General features: G+C 43.8%; 1 long non-coding RNA gene across 4 annotated transcripts in view; it reads left to right on the top strand.

Annotated features, from left to right (window-relative positions):
- The first annotated feature begins 3,543 nt into the window (after positions 1-3,543).
- LOC145804478 (uncharacterized) overlaps positions 3,544-17,132 on the top strand; it is a 44,459-nt gene continuing 30,870 nt past the window's right edge. The window contains exon 1 of one of the 4 annotated variants that reach the window (XR_014346263.1): positions 3,544-3,979. This is a non-coding gene — a long non-coding RNA (uncharacterized LOC145804478). The remainder of the gene's footprint in view (positions 3,980-17,132) is intronic. The other 3 variants (XR_014346266.1, XR_014346264.1, XR_014346265.1) reach the window with 3 other exon arrangements.

Genomic DNA, 17,132 nt, shown 5'->3' with positions numbered 1-17,132 from the left:
AATAGTGACGTTTAAAAAAGCGCTGTTAAATGAACGCCGTTAAATCCTATATTTCCTGTAGTGTTTGGTCGACAAATACTAATTTTCGGCAACCAAAGTACCTTTAGTTGCGAAAAGTGGTATAATAGGTGACTAATATTTTAGTCGTCGTTACTTAAGCTTTGGCTACAAAAAGTTTTAGCCGTTATATATTGGTCATTTATCGACAAATAAGCAATTTAGTCGCTAAAGGTCTAAACATTTTAGAGGGAAATAAATTTTTAACATTCGCGCCTCTTCTCTGGGAAAATAAACACAAGACAGAAGTTCTCTCTCTCACACAGAGAATCAGTCACCACCAAACCTCACCCCACCTCATCTCAGCGTAGTCCCTCACCACTGTCGCTCACCGTACGTCGCACATCGCCACCACCACCGCCACCACCGCAAATCATAGGTCCTCTCTTTCGCTCTCTGTCTCGCTCGTGCTCTCTGTCTCAGTATCTCTCTCTCTCTCTCTCTCTCTCTCCCCCCTTCCTCTATTTCCCCAACTATCAACTCTTGCTCTAGGGTTTTATACGATTTATTCAGTTTAATTTTGTGTTGATTTCTTAAATGGATTTGGTTTAAGTGGTTTGATTTCTATAGTTTTATGGGTTTGATGTTGTAAATGGGTTTGATTTTACTGGTTTGATACCTTTCCCCCTCTTTTTCCTTTCTCTCTCATTAGTTTCAAAGCCCTAATCCATTGATTGTGGGTTCTCCGATCTAGGGCCTTTTGGTACTTCTTGTGCATATATTTGGATTTTTGAGCATCTGGGTCGCTTTCTTTTTGGTCAAAATTTAGACCCTTTTGAGTGTGTGTACTAATTTTGATATATGAACTAATGAAACTGTAAAGGGTTATTTAGGATTTGTATTATTGGATGATGGCTCGGTTGATTCTTCCATGAAAAGGTTCAGGTCTACCGAAGACATGTCTCTTGGGTTTGATCTCCTCTGGCCATGTGATTACCCAATCCCACTTACTTATTAGTAACTGTTTGTGTAGTTCCAAATTTTTATTTTTTTTCCCTGATTGATTCTTGAGAAAGCAGAGAAAAGAAAGTGAAATGTTTGAAATATTATAGCTACCTGCTTACTAGGGTCGAAATGTTTTTGTCATATTCTAAGTTTTCCTTTGTTTCCATATGGGTTCACAAATCATTGTTGCTTCTGTTGTTATTGTTGCTGCTCTAATTTTTTCCCCCTCTCATTGTTTCTTTTGTAAATCATTATTTGTAAATGAGAAAGTACTGCATACATTCAGTTTGACTGTTGATAGTTGGTTTTCTTATTGTTTTTCTACATATACTTGGTTTTTCTTGATTTTTTTTTGCCACTTTTTTTGCTTTGTAATGCAAATTTAGCTTTCATGAGAATTTCAACCTTTTTTAGAAGGCCAAGCAATTCAGCAAGAGGCTAATTTGTTCAGTTGCAACAGAACCCTTACCAAAGCAAGTTGAAGAATCCAAAATGGACATGTCCAATGAATTATTTATCAAAAAATAAGTTCATATCTGAATTCAAAATGTATTATTAATACTTGTAATTTTGATAATGACATTTCGGTTTCTTCTGTAATTATAAATATTCAGGTTGATTTGAAATTTTCACTGGGTGAGGAGAAAACAATTGTCTGTTCCAAAATAACCATCTACCCCAGCGTCAACGGTAATATTGCAACTAGAATTGAATTGGTGAAGGAGTGTACGTTTCTGTAACATTTCTGGGTATTATTATTGTTAACAACACAAAACTATTGGATTTACTTTAACTAGTTTTCACCTTTTTGTGTGGAAAGACTAAATGTCTCCATTCATTCATTTATCTGTCAAGTTCCGTTGTTGAATGTTTCTTTGATATAAGCTTTCAAAATTGACTCTTCTTATGATCTTATCTTGAGGAACAGGCTGTACTTCTCCACTAGTCTTAGATGGGCATGATATGAAGTTGGTTTCAATTAAGGTCTACGAAGCACGGACACCTCTCCGAGGGCTCCGTACCAGTGTCGGACACGGACACGCGTCGGACACACGGTGGACACGTGTCCGACACGCAGCAGAGAGTGTCCCTTTTTTTTTTTTTCACATTCGGACATGTTTCGGACACGTTATAGACACTTTCGGGGGTAATTTCACAATTTACAAAAAAAATTTGGGGTCGATTTGTAAATAAGTAAAAATAGATCAGCCCTAATCTACTTCGATTAGAACAGAAACAGCAGAGAAAGGGTGAGAAAGAGAGGAAAAGACAGGACCTGATCGATTCGTCGTTCGTCTTCTCTTCTCGTCGGTCGTCACTTCTCGTCGATCGTCAGTCGTCTCTCGCCCTTCGTCGCTGCTATTCTTCTTCGATCTTCATTCCTCTTCGTCTCTCGTCGATCGTCAGTCGCTCTCTCTCTCTCTCTCTCTCTCTCTCTCTCTCTCAGCCTCTAATTTCATTTCATTTTTTCTTTTCTTTTATTTTCTCTGATTTTATTTTTTCTTTTATTTTATTTTTTGTTTTATTCTGATTGTATTTTATTTTTTCTTTTCTTTTATTTTATTTTTTCTTTTCTTTTATTTTTTTCTTTTATATTCTAATTTAATTTTTTCTTTTCTATTATTTGGGTATAAAATTTTAATAATGTAAGTTTATTAATTTTATTATAGGAACCAATTTTTAATTCTAAAACAATGGCTACGGGTCGTAGTTCTAATGATATGTTATGTATTGATGGAATGCAATTTTATGTTATTTGTGAATGTGATGTTAAATCAATTAAATATTTATTTTTTATAATTTTAATAGTGTTATTTTGTATATTTTATTACCTTTTAATGATTTTTTAAAATAATTTTATGACATATAATAAATAAAATTAATTATATATATTGAACGTGTCCCTAGCGTGTCATGTCCCCTATTTTTTTGAAAATTTGCGTTTTTACGTGTCCGTGTCGTGTCGTGTCTGTGTCGTGTCCGTGTCCGTGCTTCATAGGTTAAGGTCAATAGCAAAGAAGTGAAAGAATGAAATATATACAAGATTCTTGCTAAAGTTTCTGCGTTACCATTTCAACTGCTCTGGCACATTAATTCATCAACATTGGTGTTTTCTCATTGCTCTCCACTGTTTGTTCTGAATTGTTGTTTTTTTGATAAGTTAATGTTTGTTTGAATTATCACTAGAGGTAATTTTTATAGGTGATTTTTTTACTCTATTTTTGTTGCCTTGTCATTTTATTATTTATTTTTACTTAGATCATTGTAATAAGGCATGCACATGTGTGTGTGTGTGTGCATGGATATCATAGCTACTAACCAAAGTATTTGCAACTTTTTTGGGTTCACATTTCACAAGGTTGCATTGTTTGTTTATATCCTTTGAATAATTTCTTTTATAATTTTGTACAACCAATGTATATTTGATTTCTCTCCCAAACAACTTTGCTGGTTTTCATCAAGAAGGAAAATTGTTGTAATATTTGTTGTACCTCTCTCTCTCTCTCTCTCTCTCTCTCTCTCTCTCTCAGTGGGGGTATTGTCAAGAATTGTTGATTGTAATTTAGAAGCTATGAATAGTGCTTTATAAGTTCTGAATATTCCAAACTTCAAACCCGTTCCTTGGTATGGAATCAATTTAAGACCTGTTTGGGAATATACATGTTACTTGTCCTCTTAGCTAGGATATATCACTTTCTTATTTCTTTCTCCCTCATCCCCATTACAACTGCTAGAGGCAACTCTTAAGCACTGCTTGGTGCAGTGTCCGCTGGTAGGTGTCTATTAACCCCATTCTCCTTCCCCTATCAAAGTATCCTATGTAAAAATGATGTAAAAGAATTAGCCGCTATGTTGGTTGGTCATAACACTAACTGTTTGGTTCTGCCCCTTTCTTATGCTAGGCAAGCCAGTGGTAGTAACTTTTTGGGCCTACTCCAAGGATTAGATCATTTTGATTCTTCAGCAGAGGCCAAAGGTAATTTTTGTGCTCTTTCTATAAACAAACAAGTGTCCTGTTTAGTCATGCAATAGCTTTTTATTATTTCAGATTGGATCCTAAAAAGATCAAGTGGTAAACCCTAAGAAAAAGAAAATCACTTTGGCTGTAGCTATTCTTAGTATGGTAATGGTTTCACATTTGAATGCATATATGCATTTCATTTCCAGTCAAGTTGGCCAAAGAATCGATGTTTCCCCTAAGGTTTGAAGATATGAGAAATCATTCAATTATGTAACACGTCCGCGAGGGGACCTCGCTACAGTTCGGACTCGATTTGTGTCACGGTTCTTAATCTGAACCAAAGAGTCCAAATCCGGAAAATCGTTTTGAGAAACAGATTTTTGAAAAAGTAGTGCCAAACACGGACTGCTTTGCCAGATACAGAGTCGCCACCTAAATATTTTTTAATGGGAGAATTTAGGAAACCTTGACTCGGTGCCGAAGGCCACATGTCCGTTATCACCGGAGTTGTCTCGGCTCGCGAGCTAGGGTACGATTGGGGAAGGTCAGCTATGAGCACCCCCTCTCGCCCGATCCGAAGATCGGCCTCTACTAACTGTGATATCCGTTTTTGAAAGCGTTATGTGTTTTTAATCCATTTATTAGCCTAGCATTACTATGTTATGCGCACAGCAAACAAATATAGACTAGATCGCCTAATTTGGAAATAAACATTGCATATCCGTTTGTCTTGAAAAACATTTTGGAATTTGCTACTCGCAAGTAGGCTAAAATACGGATTTCAACGAGTTTTTCCAACTCAAACAATTCAACCTTCACCCACAGGCATTCAAACAATTTATCACATAAGCGTCTAGCCACATGGTAAGCATGCTGTCATGATAGCATTCACACGCATGCGGTATGCTAAAGCGCAAATACTTACAATATACTCCGTGCCAAAACAGTAAACTAGTTAGCAAACATGCGTGGTCCTAGTTTATGTCAAATTGACTAATGCAACACATACAAGATGTACTTAGAATAGGCTCGGCTAACCTAAACATGGCATGTGAAGTGCAGTCAATCAATTGATGCACGTATTCAATTTGGAATCGAAGTACAAATGCAGTTAGCGTGATGTACCGAGCCTGATGCATGCGATACAAATGCATGGATGCACGCATGCATAGCATAAAGTATGATAATTTAAACATGACCTATTACTAACCATCAAAGCAGGTAAGTAAAAGGGAAGAAAGAAGTGGGGATTGGAAGACACACACACCACTCACGCACACTTATTACAGATTTGCCCTCACTTGGAGGGACCAAATAAATATTACAAATAATTAACTACGCAAGCTAATTAAATATTACAAATTGCCTAATTAGTTAACAAACTAATTCAAACTAGGAAAAACAGTAAACCGCCTCGGGAGGAGAGCCAGATGCACCGCATGCTCGGGTCCTGCTCGGAAGTGCACCGCCATGCATAGTCTGCCTCTGTTTTCCCTCCTTTACTCCTCTGGAGGCTTCCAAAACCTCAGGATTGCTTCTCTGGATGCTGAGAGACATCACCGGCTGAATAGAATTACCACCGGCAGTGAATTGTGATCACCGGCACAAAATGAATCCATCGGCTGGTGATTTACTGTCGGTCGGCAATGTATACTGCCGGTCGGCAAAGAATGCCTGTAGAACCTGCAACTCACAGCAGCAGAGGACAGAACTTGCATGGCAATACAATTCAAGCAATGTATGCACCAATCATGTCCCTTATCATGTTTGTGACTCAAAAGGGCATGTGTCTCGATTCTCGGACCACCAATCACGCATTTCCATGCATGATGGCCCAAAGGACCAAGTGTGCACGTTGATTTCAAAATGCAATGCAAACCAACAAACAAATGAGGAACTCAACCTCAATCATGGATGATCAAGAGGCAAAGCATGCGTGCAATGCAGCCTAAGCATGTTGACTAGGCATGCAACATGGCAATGCAAGCAAACAAGCAGTGAACAAGTATGCACGCTAGTATACGAGGCAAGCATGCAAACAAGCAAAAGGGTGAACTTGAGCATGGTTTGGGCAACTCTAAATAGGCCCAAAACAGTGGCCAAAGTGCTATAAAATGAGGGCTAAATGGCATGCAAATATGCATGCACACAAGGACCAACACTTAAGCATAAAAAGGCAACTCTCAAGCACACTTGAGAGAGGCATAACATGGGCTAATGGCATTCATGGTAAGCATTGAAAATCGTGTTAAGATGGTGCCAAACCAAGCAAACAAAACAGACTAAGTATGCAATAAATGGCCCAAGTACTTGAAGCAAGTCAAAGGGACTTGAACCATGGCTAAGCCAGCCAAGCCTCACAAGGCTAAGAGGACTTAAAATAGGTTCAAGACAGACCTAGACCATGCAAAGGGGGCCCCCTAGATGGCATCTAAGTGGCTCAAATTCGAAGGCATGTACAATGGCCAAAACATGGAACATGCTACACAAGCTTTCAAAGCATTAAGGAGACATCCAAGGCAAACATATGGGCATGCCAAGGGGACTGAAATAACATGTAGGGTGGTCCCAAACCACCAAATCAATGCAAAAATGTCATGTCATACATTCACATACTTAAGGCCAACAAGCCGGGATGCAAAGGGGCTATACTAAGCATGCCAAATCCGACCCAAACAACCTAGGACAGACCTAAAACATGGCAAAATGAGCACAAAACCTTCACAAGACTAAGCCTAAAACATGTTAGAGCAAAGGCTAACAACCTAAGGCATATTGAGGCAATAACAAGGCATTACATGGTAGGTATGCTAAGCATGCATGGTGTACCAAAACCAACACACAACAAGATTATATCATGGCATAATAAGCATGGAAAACAGCCAAGACATGATCAATACACACTCTATCATGATGCTCCCTCGAGAGGCCGAAAAGGGTCCCTTTCAAGGACAACAAGGAGAGGGGGTGGCCTTCCCCTTTTGGAGACTTCAAGGCACCATCTTCACCACTGAAATCTCTCAAGATTTCAGTGGTGAAGAGGCCCAAACACCAAAGTCTCGAAACTTACACAAAATAGCACAAAATGGGGCCTTACAAGGCTTAGGAGGGGTCAAACAAACCCAAACCACAAAACACTCTTAATAAACAATCAAGAGGGCTAAAAAACAGAACTTTTTATGTTTTACACTAAGCACAAAAACAGTTCAAAGATAGGTAGAAAAGCAATGCAAAAATGGGGAATAAAAGGGAAGTTTCTCACCCTTGTAGACCACCTTCACAAATGATGCTCCAATAGCCCTCCTTGGCTTGAATCCGGCTCCAAAACACCAAAACCACCCCCTTAGAACCTTAGTAGCCAAAGGAAGGTGAAACACTAGGTGTTTGTGTGCAATAGTATGGACTAAAACACCTAGAACACAAAGAGAGTAAAAGAGAGATAGAATGTGTATCTAACCCTAACCCTAAAACCAGAGCTTCTCTCTGTGTTTTTTGTCTCTAAAATGTCTAAAGTCTCTAACCTTCAACAAAGGAGACAAGGGCTCCTCTTATAGAGCTTCTTGTCTTGTAAAGCTTACAAGACAAGCTTCTAAAGAGGGAGATCCCTCCATACACGTGTATGGAGGGGAGCCAAATGCAAGACAGCTGTGATAAAATATCTACAAAAGCAGATGCACAGTAGTCGGCCGGCCAAAGATGCCATTTTGGCAAAAGGGAGTGCCGACCGGCAATATACATTGCCGGTGGAAGCAAAAACCAGCCGGTGGCCTCTGGCCATGGCCGGTGGTGTGTGGGGATGCCTCACAAGGCATTCCCTGCCCCTCCAAGGAAAGATTCAAGTGTTTGGTGCAAAACAAGACACTAAACGGTCGAATTCGGAGATCCTGAGGCAAGGCACGTAGCCGAGACCTCCGGGAACTCCAAACGAACACAAACATGGATGATCACCGGGTGTTCAAACGGTGACATCCAAGTCTTGAGGACGGTCAAAAAAGGGGTGTCTACAGTTGCCCCTCTTTGACAGAACTCGAAAGTCATAACAATGACGGGAGTGAATGTCAAAGCCCAGAGACGACCCATTTTTGACAAGGCCGAAGACTTAGACAAACATGCATGACAAACTAGGTATGCGCCCGAAGGCAGGGGCAAAATGCAAGACAATGCACGAAGCCGAGCATAACTTATGATCATGCAAAGAAAGCTGTAATGAAGCATACATGCGACAACTTTAAGCTAGCATACACCAAACTACACTACAATGCAGAAAGGATGTAAGAGAATTATGCAATTCTCGATACTTCTCACTCGGAGGATACAATACCTGTGCGGCTCGTCTGGTTGCACCAGCCTTAAATGAACCGTACATACAATATCGTGCCTGCAAAGAAAACAAACTTAACAGGTACAATATTGTTAACAACATGCATAGTAGTGTACTCGAAATGCGTGACAGTGCAAAGCAAGTGGAGAGCATAACAATGCTGTGAAGGTACAGATGTGTAAATGGAGCACGCGGTCTACGCGGGCAATGAATTTGATCATAAGCACGCGGTCTACGCAAGCAACGAAGTTGGACAACCATGCGGTCTACGCAAGTAATGAATTTAACAATCATGCGGTCTACGCACGTAATGATATTGAACAATAATGCGGTCTACGCAAGCAAAACATGCGGTCTACGCAGGTAATGATATTGAACAATAATGCGGTCTACGCAAGCAAAACATGCGGTCTACGCAGGTAATGAAATTGAACAATAATGCGGTCTACGCAAGCAAAACATGCGGTCTACGCAGGTAATGAATTTGAACAATAATGCGGTCTACGCAAGCAAAACGTGCGGTCTACGCAGGTAATGAAATTGAACAATAATGCGGTCTACGCAAACAAAACATGCGGTCTACGCAAGTAATGAAATTGATTACAAGCATGCGGTCTACGCAGGTAATGTAATTAACATGCGGTCTACGCAAGTAATGAAATTGGTTACAAACATGCGGTCTACGCAGGTAATGTAATTGGCATGCGGTCTACGCAGGCAATGAAATTGATTACAAACATGCAGTCTACGCAGGTAATATAATTAACATGCGGTCTACGCAAGTAATGAAATTGATTACAAACATGCGGTCTACGCAGGTAATGTAATTAACATGCGGTCTACGCAAGTAATGAAATTGATTACAAACATGCGGTCTACGCAGGTAATGTAATTAACATGCATAACAATGCAAAATGGATGCAAGACAATGCAGGTCGCAAGGAATGTAAGACAATGCAAATGAGGCACGCATGCTAATGCAAGTGAGGCACACGTGCCGATGCAAATAAGGCACACGTGCCGATGAGAACGAGGCACACATGTCGATGCAAACGAGGCACACGTGCCGATGGGAGTGAGGCACACGTGCCGATGGGAGTGACACAAATGAGACACGCATGCCCCATAGGATGCAAAATGATGCAAAGTGTGACACGCATGCCACACGGAATGTAAAATGATACGAACGGATTTAAATGCGTAACGACGCACGTGTTTCAGAATGCATGACAATGCATGGTAAGGGAATGCACGACAACGCGAACGATGCGCGAGGCGACGTATGCATTGAAATACATGACAATGCTTGTAATAAAAATGCAATGACAATGCATGAGAGATGTGCATGATAATGCAAGGGGTGCGTGTTACAACGCATGTAGTATGTGCATAACAATGCAACTGCGAGGCGCATGATAGCGCGATGTAATGCACCGAAATAATGCGATGAACGCATGCAACGCACACGGGGTAACTTTTGGATCTTGTAACAGGCAAAAAGGATACCAAAGGATACAACATTGCATGAGTTGGAGTGCTACGCACAGAAGACACGGTCCGAGGTCAAAACGGAGGCCGGCTGAGCGTCGGAAGCGCACTGTTTTGCACTGTTTTGAGCACTAAAGGCCCTGGACCCCCCACATAACTCAAACAATGGTGTAGGAAGCTCCAAAATCACTGTAGAAGACCAACGGATGTCCACCGGCCATCAAAATGAGTCACCGGCCGTCCAACGGCCATCATTCAATTCCATCGGCACAATATTCTGCCGGCCAGCACAAAATGTTGCCGACCGGCAAAATGTTCCTGAGTCGGGGCAGATTCGACATTTCACCATGGGTGTTTTAAAATAGGGTTTCTAAACCCTATTTCCCACTTCCTCTTCCCCCGAAATCTCACACCCTCTCTCTCTAGAGTGTTTTCCTCTCTTCTTTTCTCCGTTTCTTCGCGTTCTACGCCCGTTTCGTCGTCGGATTCGCAATTTCTTCGCGTTTCAGACATTTTCAACCGAACAAATCTTTGTTTCGGTGCCTCGTTTGCCGTTCCCACCTTTTTGGGGTTTGTTCCCCTCGCTTTCCTCTCAATTTCCGTACCATTTTCACATCTCGGCCTTTCCGGCCATTTTCGACCTTCTCGGGGGTTGACTTTTCAGTTGACTTTTCGTATTCTAGCTCGGTTTTCCTTCCTCCGGCTATTTTCTCATCATTCTCGACATGGCGGACGACATTCCACGCGGCGGGACTCCCCCGGATCATGAGATGGATCCCGGGGTCGAGCTTCTACCTTTGAGCGAGCGCCCGTTCGACCCGGCGACTTACCGACCGGCGATTCATGTTCTGCCCCCTGACGGACTTCGCCAGTTTCGGAGCTTCGAGAGGCACGTGCCACCCGAGCTATTATTGCGTGAGCCTACCTCCCACCTGTCCTTCTGCGCTTCCGAGGTAACTCTCTTCTCTCTGTTTTACTTTCTGCAATGTAGGGCACAAAACTGTCGTAGCTTATTTATGCTCTTTAACTGCTTTAGCTCAGATACCCTGTATACTGTAGTTGATCGTAAACATGCATACAACTGATATCTGCTTGAAACTGACACATGCACGCACACTGCACTAACTCCGAATCACCCGAACACACGGCGCACACTGTATTTCACTGCACACACACGGGTACCCAGCATTTGCTTGAATCTGTCAAACTATGCACACATGCTATACTGTACTGAGCTACCCGAACACGCTGACGCATCACACGTATTTCACTGTAAGCACACCGGCACCCGGTATTTGTCTAAATCTGTTAAACTTGCACGCATGCTACATCTGTTTTGAACCATCCAAACACGCTGACGCATCACACGCTGTAGTTCACTGTAAGCACACCGGCACCCGGTATTTGTCTGAATCTGTTAAACTTGCACGCATGCTACATCTGTTTTGAACCATCCAAACACGCTGACACATCACACGCTGTAGTTCACTGTAAGCACACCGGCACCCGGTATTTGTCTGAATCTGTTAAACTTGCACGCATGCTACATCTGTATGCTTCTTAAAACTGCATTTTGAACGTTGCCTTGCAGTTGTTATTTTCTGTTTACAGGGGGATTCCCATACCATTCGCGGGTATGGGAACACTGGCGCTCGGGAGTGGTACGGCGAGCTTCCTGACGCGGTCCGTCGCATAGTGGATCAGGCGGGCTTCGGCGCCTTCTGCAGAGGACTCTCCAGGCTCACTACATGCAGACCTCTCCTCGCCGCTCTGGTGGAGAGGTGGTGGGACACCACCGATTCATTTCATTTCTCCACGGCAGGGGACATGACGGTGACCCCTTACGATTTCTCGATGCTCACAGGCATCGGGGTAAGGGGTGATCCGATCCCCTTTAATGTCGACATGGACGAGTGGACTGCCGCTCAGGTCCATCTGCTGGGTGAGGCGCCACCTCTCGCCCGTCCAGGCTTTGTCCGATATTCCTGGTTCGAGGTGCAGTTCAGGGTCCAGCCCACCCTTGTTGATGCAGCCCCGATGACTCCGGAGGCCGTGGAGAGGTACGCACGCAGCTTCCTCATGTTCTTGTTTGGGACGACCATTTTCGCCGACCGGGCAAACACCGTGCCTCTCTGCCTGCTCAGTGCACTGGCGGACGTCAGGGACATCTTGCATTATGACTGGGGTGGCGCCGCTCTGGCCACTCTCTACGGATATATGAGCTCAGCTTCCCGCGGCAGCGGACAGCTGCTCGGGGGCTATTGGCGTGTCTGGGAGGTACGTCTTCTTTCCTTTTTACATTTCTGCTTTCTGCTTTCTGTATTCTGTACACTGCACACTCTGTAGTCTGCTTTATACTCGCTGTATACTGTACACACGGCACACACATACTCTGCTTTACACTGACTGTACACTGCTCACACTGCATACACATAGCTCTGCTATTTCTGCTCTTACTCTATATTCTGCTTTATCTGATAAATGCACTGGTATTTACCTTGCAGTTGTGGGTTTATGCCTACTTTCCTAGGCTCGCTCACGTGCCGGCGACGGAGACTCCTCTGGTCGTCCCCTTTTCGCGTCGCTTTGAAGGGAGATGCACCCGGAGGCCGCGAGAGACATTCAGCTTCTTCCGCCATTTCTTCGACACCATTACCCCTGCCGAGGTATGTTTTACTTGCAGTTCATTTAAGCTTCGCCTTTCCACTGCATATTTCAATAGCGATAGATAACAAACTGTATGTCACTTTCAGATCACTTGGCAGCCGTGGGCTCCGTTGCCGGCGATGATGCGGGGCCGATTTGCCGGTGCTGAGGAGACCTCGCGTTTTCGGATCTTACTGGAGGGCCCGGTCTGTCGGGCTTGGTACCTGGGTGAGCGTTTTCTATGCCAGACCCTAAGGTTACCGGAGCAGATAGTCCCAGTTCACCCTCTTGAGGATATGAGCGAGACCGAGAGGCTCACTACCGAGCAGATGGCCGATTATACTATCGGCTGGGAGGCGACCCGCTTCAGAGGCATCGGCGACTACAGAGAGTACTTGCAGACGTACCTTATACGACCTCTGAACGGCGGCCGTCGAACGGAGGGAGCCAGGCCCGTGGCGTCAGCAGCTGGGGTAGGAGCGGCAGCTGGAGCAGGAGCTTTGAGGAAGGCTCGAGCCCGTGGCAGGGGCGGAGTTCAGGGAGGACGGGGGACCGGTTGGCCTGCTCTGCCCGCTTCATTGACTTTCCGAGGGCAGGGTGGGGCGACCTATTAGATCCCCTTTGCCCCTCCACCCCTTCACCGGCTGATCACGAGTTCGTCGGTGTCCCCGACTTGCCTCCAGTATGTATTACTGCATTTTTGTACAGTCATTTCATTTCAGTTTATTTGATATTCCAAAGAGTATTAATGCATCTGATACTTTTGCAGGCTTCTTCTGAGTATACCCGGCAGTCATTGGAGATGAATGCCTCCATAATGGGGATGCTTCAGCGGACCTTTGACCTCCTGGCCCTCTACAGCATTCCGGTATGTTCTTCTGATCACGGCCTCAAATCACTCACAAGCTTATTCACGTAATCTGATGCATGGCACAACACCTGATACACTGATCTCACAGTATCTGATACACTGCATACACTGCATTCTGCACTGTACTCTATACTGATAAACTGCTCACGGCATTCATACATTGTACTCATACACCGCATTCTGCACTGATAAACTGCTCACGGCATTCTCACACTGTACTCATACACTGCATTCTGTACTGATACACTGCTCACATTATTCTGATGCTATACTCATACACTGCATTCTGCACTGATAAACTGCTCACGGCATACTGATGCATTTGCCTTTTGTGATTTTTTTCAGCCTCCCTTCTAGATTCCCGTTGTAGGAGGCATTCCAGCTGGACCTTCCGTCCCCGCTCAAGGGAAAGATGAGGAGGGCAGAGCATTTCCCCGCACCAAGGCGGGGCGCACTCATATCGGGAGTAGCTCGCGAGCTCCAGTCGCCGATGATGACGACGATGAGGATGACGGGTCGGAGGCGGAGGCAAAGTCGGAGGCGGAGACCGGAGACGGCACTAGCTCGGGCTCTGATGACAATGCTGATGATGCCCCTGGACCTTCGTCCAGGAAGAGGACTAGGACAGACCGATAGCCCCCGGAGTGCTCGTCATGGATACAGATTTTTGTTATTTTTTTCTTTCTTGTACTTTTCTCTTTTGTTGGTAGTTAGATGCTTTGTACTGCCGCAGGCAGGTTTTTATTTCCAAAACTTGTATATTTGAAAAGATGATGAAATGAAACAGGCTTTTTATCTGAAAAAGTGTTTACATCCGTATATCTTTACACTTCATACTTCGCATCGCATCACACCATATTACACCTCAATGTAAATGAAATTGATTGGTTGTCTGAAAATTGAACACTTGCACTGTAATAATCAGATAACTAAACAGCCAACAGCAAAATAACCCAAGCAACCCACTGCCTGATTCTGGACACACAGCCCTTACACTGTTGGGGATTAATCTGCATACAGCCCGTAACACAGCGCTCGGTTCATTTTGCACATAGCAAATCTTGAGCGAACGACCCAACCTGACAAGACGGAGCTCAAAGATGGAACCGGTTGGAGTTGAAGCACGCTCAAATATAGAGAATGGCACAGCATTCTGAGTATAAACGATTTTTGAAATTAAATAAGGGTTTTTCAAACCGGGGTATCGAGCCTACAACTGAACATAGCGGGGAGGACTCAACCAAAAGGGTACACGACCTAAAACACAACGAGACACGCTCGAGAGAAACCTAGAACAAAGGTTGTGGTAAACGAAACAAAAGACACGACACACAGGCGCGTTGAATGAATACGGGGAACCTCGGATCACGAGGAGCCAGTTTCCCTGGACATTGTTTCCCACCCTTTTCTCATTTGTGATTCTCACATCACTCTGGCACTCAAGCTCGGTTTTTCTCTCAAAACCCTCTGGCTTGCTCTTTCTCTCAACTTACACCTCTCTATTATTCTCTCATTTTTCGTCCCTCCCCAAGGTGATTAATGAATGAATAGGAAGTTGCGGGTTCATGCCCGACACCGTTAGCTTACAGCTATTTCTTCTGGTGGGTAGAGTGCCCTCCTGGCAAGTACGTTGATGACGGGGGGAAAGACAGAACGCCTGACTCAACTGTGCCCCTAGTTCATCATTTTGACCATTTTTTTTTTTTTTGGGTTTTCTACTAAAACAGTTTTGATCAAAATGAGAGTCGGATTAACGTACTTGTTCGATTTTTGATTTGGAAACCATGCAAGTCAGGCTACAAGCACTGAAAATTTTCCTTTTTGGGTCCAAGAAAATGGTCCAGTTTTGGAAAACGAAATAGTTTTCGAGAGAATAGTCAAACTCAGTAAAAATCTTCAAAAACTATTTTTGCAAACGGCTGATGCTCAACGAGCATGGAACTTACCCTTTGAGATGCGCAACCTCGGATCGGAGGCAATGGAAAATTGCCCCTGGCTTAAAGGGGGTGGATGGCAACGGAAAGTTGCCCCTGGTTTGGATGGCGGCTCACAACGACTCGTGGCAACGGAAAGTTGCCCCTTGTTTGGACGATGCCGCAGCAGTCCGCAGACAGTCTTCATTGGCGGTGGTCGAACTCTTGGACACAGAGATAACGAAGACGGTCATAACAGATATATGGACACAATCACCTTGGAAGGTGTTGGCGACTAGACTTTGGGATGAAATCGGAACCATTGCATGGACTGAGACGCTATGAAAGCGTTGGGGGCTGGACTTCATGATGAAGTTGCCTACGTATCCCAAACATGAGAATCAAGCCTTACGTAGTTCCGGTTAAGGTACACTCGGGAATTTTAACCTTCACTTTTCAAGCTCTAACTTTCGCCAAGGTGCCCGATGCGGGTTTTCGACCTTGCGAGCTTCTTTTTATTTTCTTTTGTTCATTTCTTTTTCTTTTCTTTTTCGTATATTTTTTCTTTTCTTTTCTTTTCTTTTCCTTTTTTTGTATTTTTTGCTTCTTTTTTTTTTCTTTTGTATTTTTGCTTTTTTGTATTTTTCTCTTGCTCTAACTTTTGCCTGGGTCGCCCTTCCGGGTTTTCGGCCCAGCGAGCCTCTCAAAGGGTAAAAAGTGTAACAAGTCCATGCCAAATGGTTTCTGAAGTTGAAGCCTCTTTATATCTAGGAGAACGACTGTTGCAATGATTTGCAGAAGAATCCATCATGGCTGCTCGACGAGCTTGTTCTAGTGAGATCTAATCTTTTTTATTCGACTTTGGTGCCTCTTGTTCGAGGGCTGCTTCAGAACTGGCCACGCGGGCTTCCTCCGACAGTTGATCGTTAAATGTTCCGGATGAATTCGTGGCTCAAAACGAACAGGTCGAATCTTGAGGCTGAGAGCGATCCTAGGCTGCACAGTCTCAAGAGCGGTTCCACACAGGTCTTCACAGGGCCGTGTAAAACATTTGTTTTTGAAAGTTTTTAAGAAAGCGACGAATCGCTCGTGCCGAAGATAGTGTGGAACCAATCTGGATCAAGCCAGGGTCCTTCTCAGTACTCACGCTGACAAGCATGGTTTCATTCATTAAAAAAAGGCTTAGCATGCTCTTCTTTCTCTCATAATGATCAAAATTTTGCAAAACCCGGAGGAATTCCTTCCACTTTGTTTTTATCACCGCAGTGTTCAAAAGGGGTTTTGGAAAAACTTAGGCTAATGCAATGAGTTTGGCACGCAGGAGAGCAGGCGAGATGTACTGTCAGTCCATTCAAGTCCTCTGGCACAATTAACTTATACTGAAAGCAAGCACGGAAATAAGATGGCCACAGCTGTTTTATTCAAATTTGTTGGTATAACTGGCCCCTCGGCAGAAACAGACTCAAAAACCAAAACAGGTAATTACAAGTCAAAATGGTGTTCGGGACAACAACCCTAGAATCACCTGGTATTCTATACAAAAGGGGACTGACTCGATACAACAAGACAGACCCTTAAGCAAAAAGACTGACTCAAAACAGAGAGACAAACTCAAAACAAAAGACTGACTCGATACCCAAGCCAGAATTTACAAAACTCGGTTTCACCGATGCTCAAAAATGCATGCCAGACGCTACATCCAAAATATGCCGAATGCCGCCCGCAGGTGGTTCACTTTCTGATTACATACTTGCAGTATCTGTGTCCTCAAAATCCAATAACTGGGTGGTAACGGACTTGGCTGAGGTGGGCGGGAGGATAACCTCGTTATCGATCAAATCTTGCACCTCATGACGGAGGCGGAAACAATTGTCGGTAGCATGGCCTGTCTGCTGGTGGTACGCGCAGTACTGAGCAGCATCATGCGTA

Source organism: Camellia sinensis, chromosome 12 (assembly GCF_055761805.1).
Source record: "Camellia sinensis isolate YWXY chromosome 12, ASM5576180v1, whole genome shotgun sequence".
NCBI classification, from domain to species: domain Eukaryota; kingdom Viridiplantae; phylum Streptophyta; class Magnoliopsida; order Ericales; family Theaceae; genus Camellia; species Camellia sinensis.
This window is presented reverse-complemented; position numbering and strand designations above follow the sequence as displayed.